The 19,238-nt window shown below is 41.1% G+C and overlaps 1 long non-coding RNA gene and 1 pseudogene across 2 annotated transcripts in view; one reads left to right on the top strand and one right to left on the bottom strand.

Annotated features, from left to right (window-relative positions):
• The first annotated feature begins 11,875 nt into the window (after positions 1-11,875).
• LOC309820596 (small ribosomal subunit protein uS8-like) lies at positions 11,876-12,282 on the top strand (annotated as a pseudogene). Its single transcript has one exon. The product of its transcript is annotated as a small ribosomal subunit protein uS8-like (transcript).
• Positions 12,283-13,102: 820 nt separating this feature from the next.
• The window catches only part of LOC309835146, a 38,132-nt gene continuing 31,996 nt past the window's right edge, over positions 13,103-19,238 (bottom strand). The window contains exon 3 of the long non-coding RNA XR_014297951.1: positions 13,103-13,308. This is a non-coding gene — a long non-coding RNA (uncharacterized lncRNA). The remainder of the gene's footprint in view (positions 13,309-19,238) is intronic.

Below are 19,238 nucleotides of genomic sequence, written 5' to 3'. Positions count from 1 at the left end.
AAGGACTTAAATGTTCACAAGCAAATAGAATAAAAAGCCCAGAAAGAGACCAACACCTAAATGGAAACTTAATATATAGCAAGGTGGCCTTACAAATCAGTGGGGAAAATGACGGATTATTCAACAAATATTTTGGGAGCAATTAGTTACCCATATTGGGGGGAAAGTAGATCCCTACCAATGTTAGGTAGATCAGACTTGATACGAAAAAAAAGTATATAAACCTTTGAGAAGAAACTATGGGAGAATTTTTGGGGGACTTCCCTGGTGGCACAGTGGTTAAGAATCTGACCGCCAATGTAGGGGACACGGGTTAGATCCTTGGGCCAGGAAGATCCCACATGCTGCGGAGCAACTAAGCCCGTATGCCACAACTACTGAGCCCATGCACTGCAACTACTGAAGCCCCCGCACCTAGAGCCCTGCTCCACAACAAGAGAAGCCACCGCAATGAGAAGCCCGTGCACCTCAGTGAAGAGTAGCCCCTGCTCGCCGCAACTAGAGAAAGCCCGCGCAGCAACGAAAACCCAATGCAGCCAAAAAAAAAAAAAAGGGGTCAATCTAGAATATTTTTGACCTCAGGGTACAGTAAGAGTTCTTAAATAAGACTCCAAAAGTTCTAACCACAAAATAAATGATGAATAAATCTGAAAATTAAAATGTAAATTAAAACAAGAGTGAAATATGTTAACATACCATTGTCAGGGAGGGGAAAATTTCCCCTTACTCCTCTTGGTTCTTCTGAGTAGTCTAATAATTAAATTGACACAAGACAAATTAACCAGAGAAAAAAATTAATTTTTTATATACAGAGGTGTCATAAGTATAGGACCCAAAGACATGACCAAAGAAGGCAACTTTTATACCTTTTAGACAAAAAACAAAAACAAACAAACAGAAAAAAAATAAATTTGTGAAAAATTGACAAGACAAAGAAGTTTGGTCTTGGGGTAGTAATTTAGTAAAGAAGTAACAAGCTTTGTTTATACAGCCTTCTTGGCTCTAAATTCTCTATCGCTGATGATGAGGATTTCTCTCTACCTCCTGGTACAGGGTGGGTACCTTTCACCTGGGAGATTTACTTTCTGTTTGTAGGGATACAAAGGAGGGTCAGAGTGTCCTTCTTTTTTATGTATTTATTTTGGCTGCACTGGGTCTTCATTGCGGTGCGTGGGCTTCTCTAGCTGCAGTGTGTGGGCTCTCTAGTTGCAGTATGTGGGATCCTAGTTCCCTGACCAGGGACCAAACCTGGGCCCCCCACAATGGGAGCGCAGAGTCTTAACAACTGGACCACCGGGGAAGTCCCCCAGAGTGTCCTTTTTGCATCAGCTGTGTCTTAAGTAATTCAATTTAATTTAAAATAATCATTATGCCAAAGTGGCATATTTGGGGGTGGCCTGCCCTGAACCTCATCATCATCAAATTGACTAAAATCTAAAAGTCTAGCAAGAGCAAGTTTTGGAGAAGATGTGGAGAAATTGGAACTCTCATACATTGCTCTAGAGAGTAAAAACTCATAAAACCATCTAGAAGAACAATCTGACAATATCTAGTAAAAGTTAAGATATACATAACTCTGGTCAAGCAACTATACTCTTAGATATATATGCAAAATAAAATTGCAGGTATATGTACATGTGAGATATGAATAAAAGAAGTCAAGACTATTCCTTGATGCATTATTCATGACAGTAGAACATTGCAAATGATTTAAATGATAATCAGGAGACTGGATAAATATAGTATCTTTATCAAATATGTGACAGATGTTAAAATTGAACTGTTTTAGTCTCATTCCAAAGTGAAATGCAGAATCACCATGCAGGACTTGTCAAAAAGATTTTTGAAAACCAGTCTCAATTCTTTACTTTGTACCACATTGAGGGTAACAAAAGGCTTGGGAATTGGAGATGGAAAGAGGAGAGGTACGGAAATCATGTTAGAATGGACCTGTGCTCTAGGAGTTGGTCTGGGCAAAGAATGCACGTGTGAGCCATACTTTTTCATATTCTTTTCCATTATGGTTTATTACAGAATATTGACTATAGTTCCCTGTGCTATATAGTAGGACTTTGTTGTTCATCTGTTTTATATATAGTACTTTGTATCTGCTAATCCCAAACTCCTAATTTATCCCCCCAACCCCCTTTCCCCTTTGGTAACCATAAGTTTGTTTTCTATGTCTGTGAGTCTGTTTCTATTTTGTAAATAAGTTCATTTGTATCATATTTTAGATTCCACATATAAGTAATATCATATGGCATTTGTCTTTCTCTGTCTGACTTACTTCACTTAGTATGATAATCTCTAGGTCCATCCATATTGCTGCAGATGGCATTATTTCATTCTTTTTTATGGCTGAGTAATATTCAATTGTATATATACCACATCTTCTTTATCCATTCATCTGTCAATGGACATTTAGGTTGCTTCCATGTCTTGGCTGTTGTAAATAGTGCTGCTATGAACATTGGGGTGCACGTATCTTTTTGAATTATAGTTTTCTCCAGATATATATTTTCTCCAGGAGTGGGATTGCTGGATCGTATGGCAACTCTATTTTTAGTTTTTTAAGGAATCTTCATATTGTTTTTCATAGTGACTGTACCAACTTACATTCCCACCAACAGTGTAGGAGGGTTCCCTTTTCTCCACACCCTCTCCAACATTTATTATTTGTAGACATTTTAAATTATGACCATCCTGACCGGTGTGAAATGGTACCTCATTGTAGTTTTGATTTGCATTTCTCTAATAATTAGCAGTGTTGAACATCTTTTCATGTGCCCATGGGCCATCTGTATGTCTTTGGAGAAATGTCTATTTAGGTCTTCTGCCCATTTTTTGATTGGGTTGTTTGTTTTTCTGTTATTGAGTTGTATGAGCTGTTTATATATTTTGGAAATTAAGCCCTTGTCAGTTGCATCATTTGCAAACATTTTCTCCCATTCTGTAGGTTGTCTTTTCGTTTTGTTTATGGTTTCCTTTGCTGTGCAAAAGCTTATAAGTTTGATTAGGTCCCATTTGTTTATTTTTGCTTTTATTTCTATTGCCTTGGGAGACCGACCTAAGAAAACATTGCTGTGATTTATGTCAGAGAATGTATTACTTATGTTCTCTTCTAGGAGTTTTACGGTGTCATGTCTTATGTTTAAGTCTTTCAGCCATTTTGAGTTTATTTTTGGTGTGAGGGAGTGTTCTAACTTCATTGATTTACATACGGCTGTCCAGATTTGAGAAAGGTGTTTTTGCCCACATCAGAGAAATGCCAGTGACAGATCTCCATTATGGGCAGGTGAGTCTCCAAAGAACTCACCAAAGCACCGCATGACACAGATTCAAATGCCTTCTGAGACTGTGTTTTGTAACTAAAGGGACCAGAACACTTTTCACTATCCAAGAGTGATCAGAAAAGTTAGGGGGCCCACCCTAAATTTTATCTAGGAGCAAGGGAAGAAGTAACTCTGTAGAATAAATTTAAGGGGTCAGTGGAAAACAAAAATAAAGCTGCTTTAACGTGACCTCCCAAATGTTGTGCTTGTTCAAAGTATTAGTTACATTTGTATATTTTTTTACCTTTTAAATTTATTTTTGGCTTGTCGGGTCTTAGTTGCAGCACACGGGATCTTCGTTGCGTCAGGACCTTCCGTTGCCACGCGCAGGGCTACTCTCTAGTTGTGGCGTGTGGGTTTTCTCTCCCTAAGTTGTGGTGCGTGGGCTCTGAAGTTTACAGCACGCGGGCTCTCTACTTGAGGCGCGTGGGCTCAGTAGTTGTGGCATGTGGGCTTAGTTGCCCCATGGTATGTGGGATCTTATTTCCCCAACCAGGGGTTGAACCCACGTCCCCTGCATTGGAAGGTGGATTCTTGACCACTGGACCACCGGGTAAGTCCCTAGTTACATTTAGAATGATGTTACACAGCAGTAAAATGACTAAAGCAGAGGATGTACACCAATGTAGATAAATCTCAAACCTAGAATGTTGAATGAAAAAAGTCACAGAAGGATAAGTATAGTACGATACCACTTACATGAAGTATGAATAGATGTAAAATAATACCATACATTACTTTGGTATACTTATGTAGTAAGATTATAAAAATATACACGTGAATATTAAATACTAAATCCACTCAGGAATTTGGTTACCTCCGGAAAAGAGCAGGAAGATTGGAGGAAAAAAGGGATACAGGAGGACTTCACGTATTGTAATAATTCACTTCTTTAACTGGATAGTGGAACACATGGAGAAGCATCATTTTATTTTCTATTGTCTTTTGCATGCAGTGATATTTCATAATTTGTTAAAAGTTGGGAAGAAAGGACCTTTTGAAATAGACTGTTAAATTGGTGTAGCTGGACTTAGTAAGAGCAGTGTCAATAGGAGATGGGAGCAAAGGCTGAATGCAGTGGTGAGAAGTGAAGGGGAGGTACCATTTGAGCTGAGTCTTAAAGACGTGCAAGGGTAAGCTGTGACAAAGCGAGAGAGTGGCATGGACATATACACACTACCAAACGTAAAATAGATAACTAGTGGGAAGCAGCCGCATAGCACAGGGAGATCAGCTCGGTGCTTTGTGATCACGTAGAGGGTTGGGATAGGGAGGGTGGGAGGGAGGGAGACGCAAGAGGGAAGAGATATGGGAACATATGTATATGTATAACTGATTCACTTTGTTATAAAGCAGAAACTAACACAGCATTGTAAACCAATTATACTCCAATAAAGATGTAAAAAAAAAAAAAAAAAAAAGACATGCAAGGTCTCAACCTGTATTTCCAGCCTCTAGCCAAGCTAAACAGGTCACTATGCCCAAGACATAGCTCACTTGCTCCCTGAACTAAATATTTGCTTGCATCAGTCCTGCTCCCAGGGATTAACAATTGTAGCTGCCATTTTGTGACAGCCTACTGCAATTCTGGCCACTATGTATAGAACACCTACCATGTGCCAGTAACTTTACAGATACTATTGTATTTAATCCTGACAACAGACTTATGAAGTAGATATTGTTATTCTCATTTTACAAATGAGAAAGTTGAGTTTAAATGTAATATTCCAGGTCACTCAGGAAATGGTAAAGCTGAGATTTAAATCCACGTTCATCTGAACTTAAAACATGTCTTTCCATTATAGCAGTCTGTCCTACCTTTCCACTCTGGCCCTACGGCACTCAGCTTCCATTCCTTGACCCAGCTCAAATGTCAACTCCATTTTCTGATTCAGTATTCATTCATTCAAACGTTAATTGATTAGAGGAAAACATAGGCAGAACACTCTATGACATAAATCACAGCAAGATCCTTTTCTTTTTTTTTAACATCTTTATTGGAGTATAATTACTTTACAATGGTGTGTTAGCTTCTGCTTCATAACAAACTGAATCAGTTATACATGTACATAGGTTCCCATATCTCTTCCCTCTTGCATCTCCCTCCCTCCCACCCTCCCTATCCCACACCTCTAGGTGGTCACAAACCACCGAGCTGATCTCCCTGTGCTATGCGACTGCTTCCCACTAGTTATCTATTTTACATTTGGTAGTGTATATATGTCCATGCCCCCTCTCACTTTGTCACAACTTACCCTTCCCCCTTCCCATATCTTCAAGTCCATTCTCTAGTAGGTCTGTGTCCTTATTCCCATCTTACCCCTAGGTTCTTCATGACCTTTTTTTTTTTTCTTAGATTCCATATATATGTGTCAGCATACGGTATTTGTTTTTCTCTTTCTGACTTACTTCACTCTGTATGATAGACTCTAGGTCCATCCACCTCACTACAAATAACTCAATTTCGTTTCTTTTATGGCTGAGTAATATTCCATTGTGTATATGTACCACATCTTCTTTATCCGTTCATCTGTTGATGGACACTTAGGCTGCTTCCGTCTCCTGGTTATTGTAAATAGAGCTGCAATGAACATTTTGGTACATGACTCTTTTTGAATTATGGTTTTCTCAGGGTATATGCCCAGTAGTGGGATTGCTGGGTCGTATGGTAGTTTTATTTTTAGTTTTCTAAGGAACCTCCATACTGTTCTCCATAGCGGCTGTATCAATTTGCATTCCCACCAACAGTGCAACAGGGTTCCCTTTTCTCCACACCCTTTCCAGCATTTATTGTTTCTAGATTTTTTGATGATGGCCATTCTGACCGGTGTGAGATGATATCTCATTGTAATTTTGATTTGCATTTCTCTAATGATTAATGATGTTGAGCATTCTTTCATTTGTTTGTTGACAATCTGTATATCTTCTTTGGAAAAATGTCTATTTAGGTCTTTGTCCCATTTATGGATTGGGTTGTTTGTTTTTTTGTTATCGAGCTGCATGGGCTGCTTGTAAATTTTGGAGATTAATCCTTTGTCAGTTGCTTCATTTGCAAATATTTTCTCCCATTCTGAGGGTTGTCTTTTGGTCTTATTTATGGTTTCCTTTGCTGTGCAAAAGCTTTTAAGTTTCATTAGGTCCCATTTGTTTATTTTTGTTTTAATTTCCATTTCTCTAGGAGGTGGGTCAAAAAGGACCTTGCTGTGATTTATGTCATAGAGTGTTCTGCCTATGTTTTCATCTAAGAATTTGATAGTATCTGGCCTTACATTTAGGTCTTTAATCCATTTTGAGTTTATTTTTGTGTATGGTGTTAGGGAGTGTTTTAATTTCATTCTTTTACATGTAGCTGTCCAGTTTTCCCAGCACCACTTATAGAAGAGGCTGTCTTTTCTCCACTGTATATTCTTGCCTCCTTTATCAAAGATAAGGCGACCATATGTGCATGGCTTTATCTCTGGGCTTTCTATCCTGTTCCATTGAGCTATATTTCTGTTTTTGTGCCAGTACCATACTATCTTGATTACTGTAGCTTTGTAGTATAGTCTGAAGTCAGGGAGCCTGAGTCCTCCAGCTCCGTTTTTCATTCTCAGGATTGCTTTGGCTATTCGGGGTCTTTTGTGTTTCCATACAAATTGTGAAATTTTTTGTTCTAGTTCTGTGAAAAATGCCAGTGGTAGTTTGATAGGGATTGCATTGAATCTGTAGACTGCTTTGGGTAGTAGAGTCATTTTCACAATGTTGGTACTTCCAATCCAAGAGCATAGTATATCTCTCCATCTATTTGTATCATCTTTAATTTCTTTCATCAGTGTCTTATAATTTTCTGCATACAGGTCTTTTGTCTCCTTAGGTAAGTTTATTCCTAGATATTTTATTCTTTTTGTTGCAATGGTAAATGTGAGTGTTTTCTTAATTTCACTTTCGATTTTTCATCATTAGTGTATAGGAATGCAAGAGATTTCTGTGCATTAATTTTGTATCCTGCTACTTTACCAAAGTCATTGATTAGCTCTAGTAGTTTTCTGGTAGCATCTTTAGGATTCTGTATATATAGTATCATGTCATCTGCAAACAGTGAGTGCTTTACTTCTTCTTTTCCAATTTGGATTCCTTTTATTTCTTTTTCTTCTCTGATTGCTGTGGCTAAAACTTCCAAAACTATGTTGAATAATAGTGGTGAGAGTGGGCAACTTTGTCTTTTTCCTGATCTTAGTGGAAATGGTTTCAGTTTTTCACCATTGAGGACAATGTTGGCTGTGGGTTTGTCATATATGGCCTTTATTATGTTGAGGAAATTTCCCTCTTTGCCTACCTTCTGCATGGTTTTTATCATAAATGGGTGTTGAATTTTGTCGAAAGCTTTTTCTGCATCTATTGAGATGATCATATGGTTTTTCTCCTTCAATTTGTTAATATGGTGTATCACATTGATTGATTTGCATATATTGAAGAATCCTTGCATTCCTGGAATAAACCCCACTTGATCATGGTGTATGATCCGTTTAATGTGCTGTTGGATTCTGTTTGCTAGTATTTTGTTGAGGATTTTTGCATCTATGTTCATCAGTGATATTGGCCTGTAGTTTTCTTTCTTTGTGACAAGCAAGATCCTTTTTGACCCACCTCCTAGAGAAATGGAAATAAAAACAAAAATAAACAAATGGGACCTAATGAAACTTAAAAGCTTTTGCACAGCAAAGGAAACCATAAATAAGACCAAAAGACAACCCTCAGAATGGGAGAAAATATTTGCAAATGAAGCAACTGAAAATGGATTAATCTCCAAAATTTACAAGCAGCTCATGCAGCTCAATATCAAAAAAACATACAACCAAATCCAAAAATGGGCAGAAGACCTAAATAGATATTCCTCCCAAGAAGATATACAGATTGCCAACAAACACATGAAAGGATGCTCAACATCACTAATGATTACAGAAATGCAAATCAAAACTACAGTGAGGTATCATCTCACACCGGTCAGAATGGCCATCATCAAAAAATCTACAAACAGTAAATGCTGGAGAGGGTGTAGAGAAAAGGGAACCCTCCTGCACTGTTGGTGGGAATGTAAATTGATAGAGCCACTATGGAGAACAGTATGGAAGTTCCTTAGAAAACTAAAAATAAAACTACCATACGACCCAGCAATCCCACTACTGGGCATATACCCTGAGAAAACCATAATTCAAAAAGAGTCATGTGCCACAGTATTCATTGCAGCTCTATTTACAATAGCCAGGACATGGAAGCAACCTAAGTGTCCATCAACAGATGAATGGATAAGGAAGATGTGGCACATACATACAATGGAATATTACTCAGCCATAAAAAGAAACAAAATTGAGTTATTTGTAGTGAGGTGGATGGACCTAGAGCCTGTCATATAGATTGAAGTAAGTCAGAAAGAGAAAAACAAATACTGTATGCTAACACGTATATATGGAATCTAAAAAAAAAAAAAGGGTTCTGATGAACCTAGGGGCAGGACAGGAATAAAGATGCAGACGTAGAGAATGGACTTGAGGGCACGGGGAGGGGGAAGGGGAAGCTGGGACAAACTGAGAGAGTAGCATGGACATATATACACAACCAAACGTAAAATAGCTAGCTAGTGGGAAGCAGCCGCATAGCACAGGGAGATCAGCTTGGTGCTTTGTGACCACCTAGAGGGGTGGGATAGGGAGGGTGGGAGGGAGATGCAAGAGGGAAGAGATATGGGAACATATGTATATGTATAGCTGATTCACTTTGTTATAAAGTAGAAACTAACACACCATTGTAAAGCAATTATACTCCAATAAAGATGTTACAAACAAACAAACATTAATTGAGGGTGTAACCAAAGGTATTGGTTCTCCATCTATGTGCCCTTGGCTCAGCCCAGAGGCACCTGCAGCTTCTGAAGACTATGGATGCCTTATGCTACACACACCGGCATCTCTCGGCCTGAAGGCTTTATCTTGTTGCAGGAGGACTCGGCCCATGTGGGGAGCAGGCTGAGGTGATAGGGAATTAGCACCCAGGAGCAGTCCTCAACCAGTGCGGGGTGGCCGTTGGTGGAAAATACCCCAGCTTCCTCATCCTTTGATGGGACAATTTGGAGGTACATTCTACACATTCCCTCCAAGGGCACCCAGCAGGATGGAGCCCTAGTTGCCCATAGCTGTAACCATCTTGTGAATGAACATTTTATTGGCTTTCTTACCTTTTCTGTCTCACTTTCCTACCCCTTCACCATACTTCTTGGGATTACCCTCAAATAAGCTCCTTGTGCTTTCTCCGGGGCTACTTAGGGGAGCACAGACTAAGACAGAGGGTCTTCCTTGTGCAGCATCAGCAAAGCCTTCCCTCAAGCCCAGGCACAGTTTGTGCTCCCTCCTTCCACCTGCTTTGCTCCAACTCCTGGAGGCTTCTTCATACTATCCTGAAGCCATTCTAATTGCAGGTCTGCCTGGCCCACTTTGAACAGCTCAGAACTGATGCCCTGGTCTTCCTTGTCTTCCTTGCTCACAGCACACCAGAACTGCTCATTGCATGTCTGCTGAACGGGCTGAATGGTTGGAAGTCCTTCTTACATTTGATCTGATTAATCCTCATCACCTCCCAGGAAACCTTGTATTATCCGTTAACTGAGAACTATATACAGGTCAAATCAAGATACATAAAGTTGTAGCAGTGTCAGAATAAATTCTTCTTCAGTGTGAACCAGAAATCAGCTAGAAAAACAAATCCAATAATTTATTACGTTTAGATATTTAAATTTTGACAGTTTTCTTTTAAAAAAAAAACACTGCTTATGCTGGGTGCTTTGATTTAGGTTGTGACAATAAACTGAGGTAACTGTTTTTTAATTTCTGCTTATTAATAAAATGCAAATGCACTGCTTGAAATGAAAGCAAGCAGGCTAGTCCGGGACCAGAGATATCTGAAGAGAAACACGTCTTTCTGCTTTCCGTGAGGTGCCCTTGTGAAACGATATAAAATGGTAGATAAGAGCACAGATTTTGAGGCCAGCCTGCCTCTGTTTTCAATCTGCTTTCACCACTTACAGCCATGTGATCTCGAACAATTTACCCAATCCATCTAGTTATTAGTTGCCTCAATTATAAATTAGAATTGATAATAGTACCTATCTCACAAGGTTGCTATTATTGAGATGGGGATGGGATGATAATCTTGCTGTTGTTTTTCGCTCATCCCTGCAGGCTTCTCACTGCCTTCTTCCTCCTGCTCCAGCAGACGGCACCCTACTCCATGCCTGTCATTCCTGCACTTCCCTCCCCCTCCCCCTATCCAGCCACTTCCTCAACCTCATGTCCCTTCCCTCACTACCCGGGGCCAGCCCAAGATTTCTCTCCATTGTGGTCCCTCCCACCTCTCTCACCTCCTTCTCCCTACCTCATCTCTCTCCTCTAGTTGAGGATATAGGGACATAGGAGGTATATTTGTAGGTCTCAGAATGAAAGTTCAAGAGGGTACAATGGAATGATGGAGAAGCAAGGCAAGGAAGAAGGGCTGGGTCAGTGGAGGGGATGTATAGAACAGTTAGAGGAGGGTCAGAAAGGCAGGGGGACACCAGTGAATGGGATTCATCCTGAGAGTCTCTTGGAGGAGGAAGCTTTAACCCTGACTCTTTTCTCCCCAGGGCAGGGCTATTCTTGTCCTACCCTAGGACCTTAGGTGAATCCCTCATTCTAAGTGTCTGGAAGAAGTAATTGAACCAAAGTCATCTGTCTTTCTCACAGATAAAGGTGCCAAGTCTGCCACTTTGAAGAGAAGGTCCTCTAGTTTCCAGCCTTCTCCAATCTTGCAGCATCACCTTGGCTGTATCTGGGAAGTGGGAGATAAGAGTACTCTGCTTCTTATCTATAGAACACTGGCTCTCTGGCTGTAGACCTAATTTAGATTATAATCTCCTAGAACCATGTCTAGCAGTGCCACATAGGAAAAAGCATAAACTGTGGTGTCAGATAGACATAGGTTCTATTTTCAGCTCTGCCACTCACCAGTCACATGAGCTTGAGCAAGTCATTAACCTCTCTGAGCCTCAGTGTACTCATGGGGATTGAAGTCCCCACCTCACAGATTATAGGAAGAATTAAGTGAGGTGATGTGTGAAAGCCTCACAGCTGTGAGGGCTGAGACTGGGCCAATTTGTTCGCCATTTGTAGTTCAATGCCTGGCACAGAGTGTGCCCTCAATAAATACTTGTTATAATTGAATGAATGAGTAGGTACCTAACAAACCGTAGCCAGGTATCCCTTTGTCTGCACTGATTCTGGCTGATCGCAATGATACTCTGCCCTGACACAGTCCAAAAAAACCTCACTGAATCGAATCCTGAGATGGTGGCACACTAGCCTAATGTGCCTGGGAGATTGCATCATGTCCCACAGGTTAAAGGGGGCTTGTGTGAAACAAAAGTTTCAATAATATTGATTGTGCCACTGAGGAGTTTAATATAGTGCTTCTCAAACCTTAACGTGCGTCCAAGTCACCTAGGGCTCTTGTTAAAATGCAGGTTCTGCCTGCCATCTTTCTGTGCCGTCATAATGGTGCACATGAATGTCCTGACTGATATTCTCAAGAGCATCAACAATGCCAAAAAGAGAGGCAAATGCTAGGTTCTTATTAGGCTGTGCTCCAAAGCCATTGTCCAGTTTCTAGCTGTGATGATGAAGCGTGGTTATATTGGCCAATTTGAAAACACTGATGATCACAGGGCTTGGAAAATTGTCGTGAACCTCACAGGCAGGTTACACAAGTGTGGAGATCAGCCCCATGTTTGATATACACCTCAAAGATCTAGAAAAATGGCAGAATAACCTGCTCCCATCCAGTCAGTTTGGTTTCATTATACTGATAACCTTAGCCGGCAGCATGAACCACGAAGAAGCGAGACGAAAACACATGGGAGGGAAAATCTTGGGATTCTTTTTCTAGGGATGTAATACATACAATGCAAATAAAATGCCTCAATGGGGGGGAAAAAAGCAGGTTCTGAGTCAGTAGTTCCAAGTGAAGGTCGGACAAGTTCCCAGGTGATGCTGAGACTGCTGGCTTGGGGAACCTCATTTTGAGTAGCAGGGGTCTAATACAGGGGTGAACAAACGTTTTCTGTAGGGGGCCAGACAGTAAATATTGTAGCTTTGTGAACCGTATGATTCCTGCTGCAACTGCTTAACTCTGCCAGTACAGAAAAAGAGCGGCCATAGACAACATGCAAATAAATAGGCATGACAGTGTTCCGATAAAACTGTATTTACAAAACCCTGGGGCAGACTGGATTTGGCCTGTGGGCTGTAGTTTACCTACCCTTTATCTAATATAGTTAAAATCAGCATATCATTCTTGTAATGGACATCAGTGAGCTTGTCACCTGAGCGCCCAATAATTCCCTCTTATGTGGTAACTTCCCCTTCCTCCAGATCTACCTCCCCCCCCCCACAATCTATATGATGCCAGGAGCAGAGCACCCACTACCAGGCTCTCATAACGGGACTCTGACTCCAGACTCCAGCAGATTGGTTCAGGGTGGTGGCACAACTCCAAGGGGCATCATTCACATTCTAGTCCACAGAATGTTGTGCTCCAGGGCTGCCCTTTACATGGAAAACAAGGTGAAGGCCTCCTTAAGCTGTGAACCTGGCTGCACTGGGTACCTGACTAAAGTGGACTACTCATAGCCTTTCCTTAAGATTCCAGAATTAGGTCTAGGAGACTCCTGTTTTAGTCTGTCCATCTGTTCTCTTAAATGGAGGATACATACGTGGAGATGGAGCTTTTTTTTTTTTTTTTAAATCTGTTTATTGGAATACACAGAAAGTTAGTAGAGAGAAAGAATGAAGCATATATTCAGAGAGAAACAATGGTGAGAGCTGGTGAGAGGGGTTTCCTGGGTTTTCAATAGCACTGCAGTCACCGGCTCCAGGTCATCCCTGAGGTCCAGCTGCATCCTTGCCCTTGGGTTCTAGGAGAGGACATTATATAAATTCATTTTTCTTTTGCTTAAATCCAGTAGAACTCTGTAGCATGCAAACTACAGTCCTAATAGCATTAGTAAGTAACAAAAAAGTTCTTCAGTAGAATTCAAATTTTGTAGGATTTTTTTTTAAATCAGTGTATAGATTGTTGCAAGAACACATTTTTTTTAACATCTTTATTGGAGTATGATTGCTTTACAATGGTGTGTTAGTTTCTGCTTCATAACAAAGTGAATCAGTTATACATATACATATGTTCCCACATCTCTTCCCTCTTGCATCTCCCTCCCTCCCACCCTCCCTATCCCACACCTCTATGTGGTCACAAACCACCGAGCTGATCTCCCTGTGCTATGCAGCTGCTTCCCACTAGCTATCTATTTTACGTTTGGTAATGTATATATGTCCATGCCACTCTCTCACTTTTTCACAGCTTACCCTTCCCCCCCCATATCTTCAAGTCCATTCTCCCAAGGGCTTATGACTTTTTTTTTTTTTTTTTTTTTTTTTTTGGTGGTACGCGGGCCTCTCACTGTTTTGGCCTCTCCCGTATGCGGAGCACAGGCTCCAGACGCGCAGGCTCCGCGGTATGTGGGATCTTCCCAGACCGGGGCACGAACCCGCGTCCCCTGCATCGGCAGGCAGACTCTCAACCACTGCGCCACCAGGGAAGCCCCAAGTCCATTCTCTAGTAGGTCTGTGTCTTTATTCCCGTCTTACCCCTAGGTTCTTCATGACCTTTTTTTTTTTTCTTAGATCCTATATATATGTGTTAGCATACAGTATTTGTTTTTCTCTTTCTGACTTACTTCACTCTGTATGACAGACTCTAGGTCCATCCATCTCACTACAAATAACTCAATTTCGTTTCTTTTTATGGCTGAGTAATATTCCATTGTATATATGTGCCACTTCTTCTTTATCCATTCATCTGTTGATGGACACTTAGGTTGCTTCCATCTCCTGGCTATTGTAAATAGAGCTGCAATGAACATTTTGGTACATGACTCTTTTTGAATTATGGTTTTCTCAGGGTATATGCCCAGTAGTGGGATTGCTAGGTCATATGGTAATTCTATTTTTAGTTTTTAAGGAACTTCCATACTGTTCTCCATAGTGGCTGTATCAATTTACATTCCCACCAGCAGTGCAAGAGTGTTCCCTTTTCTCCACACCCTCTTCAGCATTTATTGTTTTTAGATTTTTTGATGATGGCCATTCTGAAGGGTGTGAGATGATATCTCATTGTAGTTTTGATTTGCATTTCTCTAATGATTAATGATGTTGAGCAAGAGCACATATTTTTGTTTGAAACTGGATCTTCCTGACAATAGAGTACGTGGTATTTCATAAATATTAAAGTACATCCATATTCTAATGATCCACATAGTAATACGTCATTTTGTCACTTGTATAATAATTCTTGGCCCCTTGCTTTGGTTAGGGTTCAGCGGCAGAGAAAACTATTCACTTGGGCAGAAAGGGATTTAGTGCAAGGTATTAAATGGCTTACAATGTTGCTAGATGGGCTAAGGAGACTCCAGGCTGATCATCATGGGTGAGTTCTCCAGTGCACCTGGCAGAACTGGGCTGTGAAGGAGGCTGCTGCTCCTACCAAAACAGGAGACCCACCTGCTGAATCAGGGAGTAACCGCTCATAGGCACTAGCTCTGGAATCCTGCCACCTCTGCCATACCAGGAAGTTACCTGCCAAATTAGGGAGCCATCACCTCTGCTATCTGAAGCCTTGACCAGGGCTGGAGGATCTACTTTCAAGGTCCAGATCAAACTGCTTCCCTCTAAACCATCAGAACCAGCAAAACAGATGCCTCAAACTCTCCCTCTTAACTGTTCATTTTCAGGTTCCCGATGAATGCATCTGAATGAAGGAATCTTTGTCTCATTCTGAACCCTAGCAGCAAAGGAGTCTGGGAAATGTAGTTTTAAACTTTTCAGTCTCTTCATTCCAGGAAGACACACTGTAATAAGACTGGAACAGGTGATGAATGAGCCAGTCCACAGAATTTGCCACACCCCTAATTGACCACACAGTTGTAAAACAAAAATTATATTTTTGTGAAGAAAATGTAAATATGAGCAAACAATAACACAGTAGTTCACTGCACTTGTCAGACTGATGCTACATAACTCAGACTTCCTCTCTTTTTGCCAGATAGCATTATTAGTTGTGTATTCTTGCCTACTTAGGCAACTGAAACAGCTTTTAACATCTCAATCATTATGACAAGTGAAGAGATTTATTCACTCATTCACTTATTCAACAAATATGTTTTCAATGCCTGCTGTGTGCCAGCCATTGCTTTTGTGCTGCGGCTATAACAGGGAACAATGAATGTTACATACTACTAGGTCAAGATTCCCTTTGAAAATTCCCTCTGTCTCTGTGAGACTGAAAGGATCCTGGGGGTTCTGCTGACATAGGCAAAAACAAAGCAGTTGCAATGGTAAATGACCCTTAAGTACTTGGCCTTTTAAGCCCAAAAGGTGCAAACATTTGATCAAAGCATGCAGTAACTTTTAAGTCAACTTTATTGACATAAAAACTGTGTAAAAAAATCTACAGTAGAGATTTTTTTAAATTAATTAATTAGGTTGTGCCAGGTCTTAATTGCAGCAGGTGGGCTCCTTAGCTGTGGCTCACTGGCTACTTAGTTGCAGTTCACTGGCTCCTTAGTTGTGGCGTGTGAACTCTTAGTTGCGGCATGCACGTGGGATCCAGTTCCCTGACCAGGGATCAAACCTGGGCCCCCTGCATTGGGAGCCAGAGTCTTTAACCACTGTGCCACCAGGGATGTCCTTAGAGATTTATTTTTTTTAAAAAAACCTGTCTTGACCAAAATTTCATCATGATTTGAAGATCCTTAAGAATTTTGCCTTGTCTGCTTTACTTTTATGCCAACTAATCTTTGGTAGTGTGTAATGGAAGAGCAAATATAATTAATATTTCCTTATACTGAAATCACTCAGATAAATGCAGTCTTTAAGGGTTAAGTATTTTTGTTGACTTGTTTGCGTTTTTTTCTCCCATTCATAAGGATGAAAAGGTATATATACAAAGTGAAATGCAGAGAAGATGTAACAGGAAGTTTCAGGCACCAATTAGAATCATTACTGATGTCATTATTGATTGATGCCAAACCAGAAAAAAAAAGAAAACAAACAACAAAGGTGTTCATGAATTTGCTGATTCATTCATCCAGTAAGTATTCATTAAAAACCTATTATATTAGTTATCTCTTGTTGTGTTACAAATTTCCCCAGAACTTAGATGCTTAAACCAATAATAATCATATATTATCTCACATAGGCAGCAACTTGTTGCAGTGGTTCCGTCTTAGATTCTCTCATAAGGTTGTAGTCAGATGCCGGTCAGAGCTGCATCTATCTGAAGCCTTGACCAGGGCTGGAGGATCTACTTTCAAGGTGCTTTCCTCCCATGACTGATAACTTGGTGCTGACTATTGGTGGGAGACCTCAGTTCCTCTCCACGTGGGCCTTACCACAGTGTTTCTTGAGTGACCTCACAGCATGCCCTGGCTCCCCCTGAGCAAGTGATCCAAGAGCAAGAAAGCACCAGGATGAAGCCATATTCTTTCTATAACCTCAGAAGTCATATACTGTCACTTCTATCACATTCTATGTGTTAGAAGCAAGTCACTAAGTCTGGTCCACATTCAAGAGGAGGAAAATTAGACTTCTGCCTTGAAAGGGGAGTGTCAAAGCATTTGTGGACATATTTTAAAACCACCATACCTATTATGTGCAAATACTAGAATACCATGTGTATAAAACAGACATGGCCCTTGTAGAATTTACAGACAAGAGGAGGAGAGAGGCTTTAATTTAATGAGCACACAAAAAATTGCAAAATTACAACTGTGATAAGCTCTGTGAAGGAAAAGTACACAGTGTGATGAGAGAGAATAATAGGGGAGCCTGGGGTGTCCTGAAGGAGGGATGTTTTAGTCAAGATCTGAAGGATGAATAAGAGAGGGCACAGAGGGACTTCTCTGGTGGTCCAGTGGTTAAGACTTTGTGGTTCCACTGCAGGGAGTGTGGGTTCGATCCCTGGTCAGGGAACTACGATCCTGCATGCCATGCCGCGAGGCCAAAAAAAAAAGAGAGAGAGAGAGAGCAGAGAGAAGGGCATGTTCTCCTGTGAGAAGAGAAGAACATGCGAGGATGGAGGACCTACATGGTGGCTGCAGTGTCTGGAGCAGAGAGAGCAATGAAGTGAGAGGAGGGTGGTGAGAGAGGCAGGGACCTACCATGAGTCGAGCTCTGGGTCTGAGTGGCTGTTCCACGTGAACCTGGGGGCAGATGCCCTGAGTCGTCTAACCTCCCTCCACGTGCTGCACCCCCAGGTGAAGCTGCAGGGGCCACAGTACTGTATTATTGCCAAATCACCACAAGAAGGCTCCCAGCTATGCTCAGCCGGTGTGTACTTCTTTCACCAAGGAATTCTCAGGACGAATCCGATCCAAAAGGGTCACCCTACCTTTGGAACTCTCCTTCTCACCTATTCTCTATATCCCCTCAACTGATCCAGCACTCCTTCCTGGTCTTGCTCCCCAATCATTCCTTTGTATCTTCTTGAACTTCCATTCTGAAAACTATAAACTCCCTTAGATACCTACATTCCCAAGTTTTTCTTAGACTGGAACCTCTACCTTCTGCCTAACTAAAGCCTGGTAGTCCCTTGGGAGTACCACATCTCTCCCTCTCTCTCTCTCTCCCTCTCCCCAACCCTTGCCTGCTGCCAAAGCTTCCTCTCTAATTGATCATCTACTGAAAATTGGAAAGTGAAATCAACGTCCTTCTCACCGCCATGTACAACTTCCAGACCTTTACTACTTCTCCCTCTTGTAAAAGAAAAATTATGTGCCTTTGAAGTTTCACCTCACCCAGGTTTACCACCATCTTCTCCCCCCCAACAAAACTATCATTTTCCATCCTCTAAAGACTTTGGCATATGATTCAAGACTTCCTCTTATTTACAACTCCTATTACCCTTCTGGGTAGTACCAGTACCCACATAGCTAAACCTTCAAGTGCCCTGGGCTCTCAGTTTCCTTGACTTCCTCACTGTCAATGACTATTTTCTCCGTTCCATCTGAGCCTCCCACATCCATGGTTACATATGGACCTTGTCATCATCAGAATCCAATCACTGCCTAAATAACTTGTTCAAACATTTCATTTTTGAGAGGGCAAACATCACAAGACCCTCTCATTCCAGCTTATTTATTTAAGAATCCCCATGGAAGCCATTCTTGGCCTTATCAGAACCTCCAACTTTATTAGCTTTGCTCCATTCTGTCCATCAGCACCCTCCTTGTTCTATCTTTGTGATCATTCTCTTGTAAATACCCTTGACCACCCTACCCCTTTTTCCTGGCTGGGAAAAAAAATCTATCCTCATGGGCTCTCGAGCCTAGTTTCTACCTCTCTTGCTTTCTCAGAAAGCTCACTCTTTCTATTATCCCCTCCTCCGACCCCCACACCATCTCGCACGTCTTTAACTTCTCCCTCTATAGCAGAGACTGCTAGCTGTTCACCAAACCCATTACTTCCTCTTCCTGGGCACACAGCTAGACTAAATTTCCCAACCTCTCTGGCAGTTAGGTATGGAGTATGGTTCTGTGTGACTGATGTTATCTGTGCTGAAGTGATAGCTGCAACTTCCAGGCCAGACCAATAAAAACATCCCTTGGATATCATTCATGCTCCTTTCCCTTTCATGGCTTGATGCAAACAAGCTTGGAACCATAGGAGTCTTGTTCAAGGTGAGTGAGTCACAAGATGTAGGAGTTCATGGTCCTGAATTACAGTCTGGAGCAAATCTGATGCTTTAGATTTTAAGTTTTCAAGACATAAACTTCAGAGACAGCCTCAT

This window comes from Grampus griseus, assembly GCF_964374135.1.
Source record: "Grampus griseus genome assembly, chromosome: 1".
Lineage (NCBI taxonomy): Eukaryota > Metazoa > Chordata > Mammalia > Artiodactyla > Delphinidae > Grampus > Grampus griseus.
Note: the sequence above shows the minus strand (reverse complement) of the source record. Positions and strands in the feature narration are given on the sequence as shown.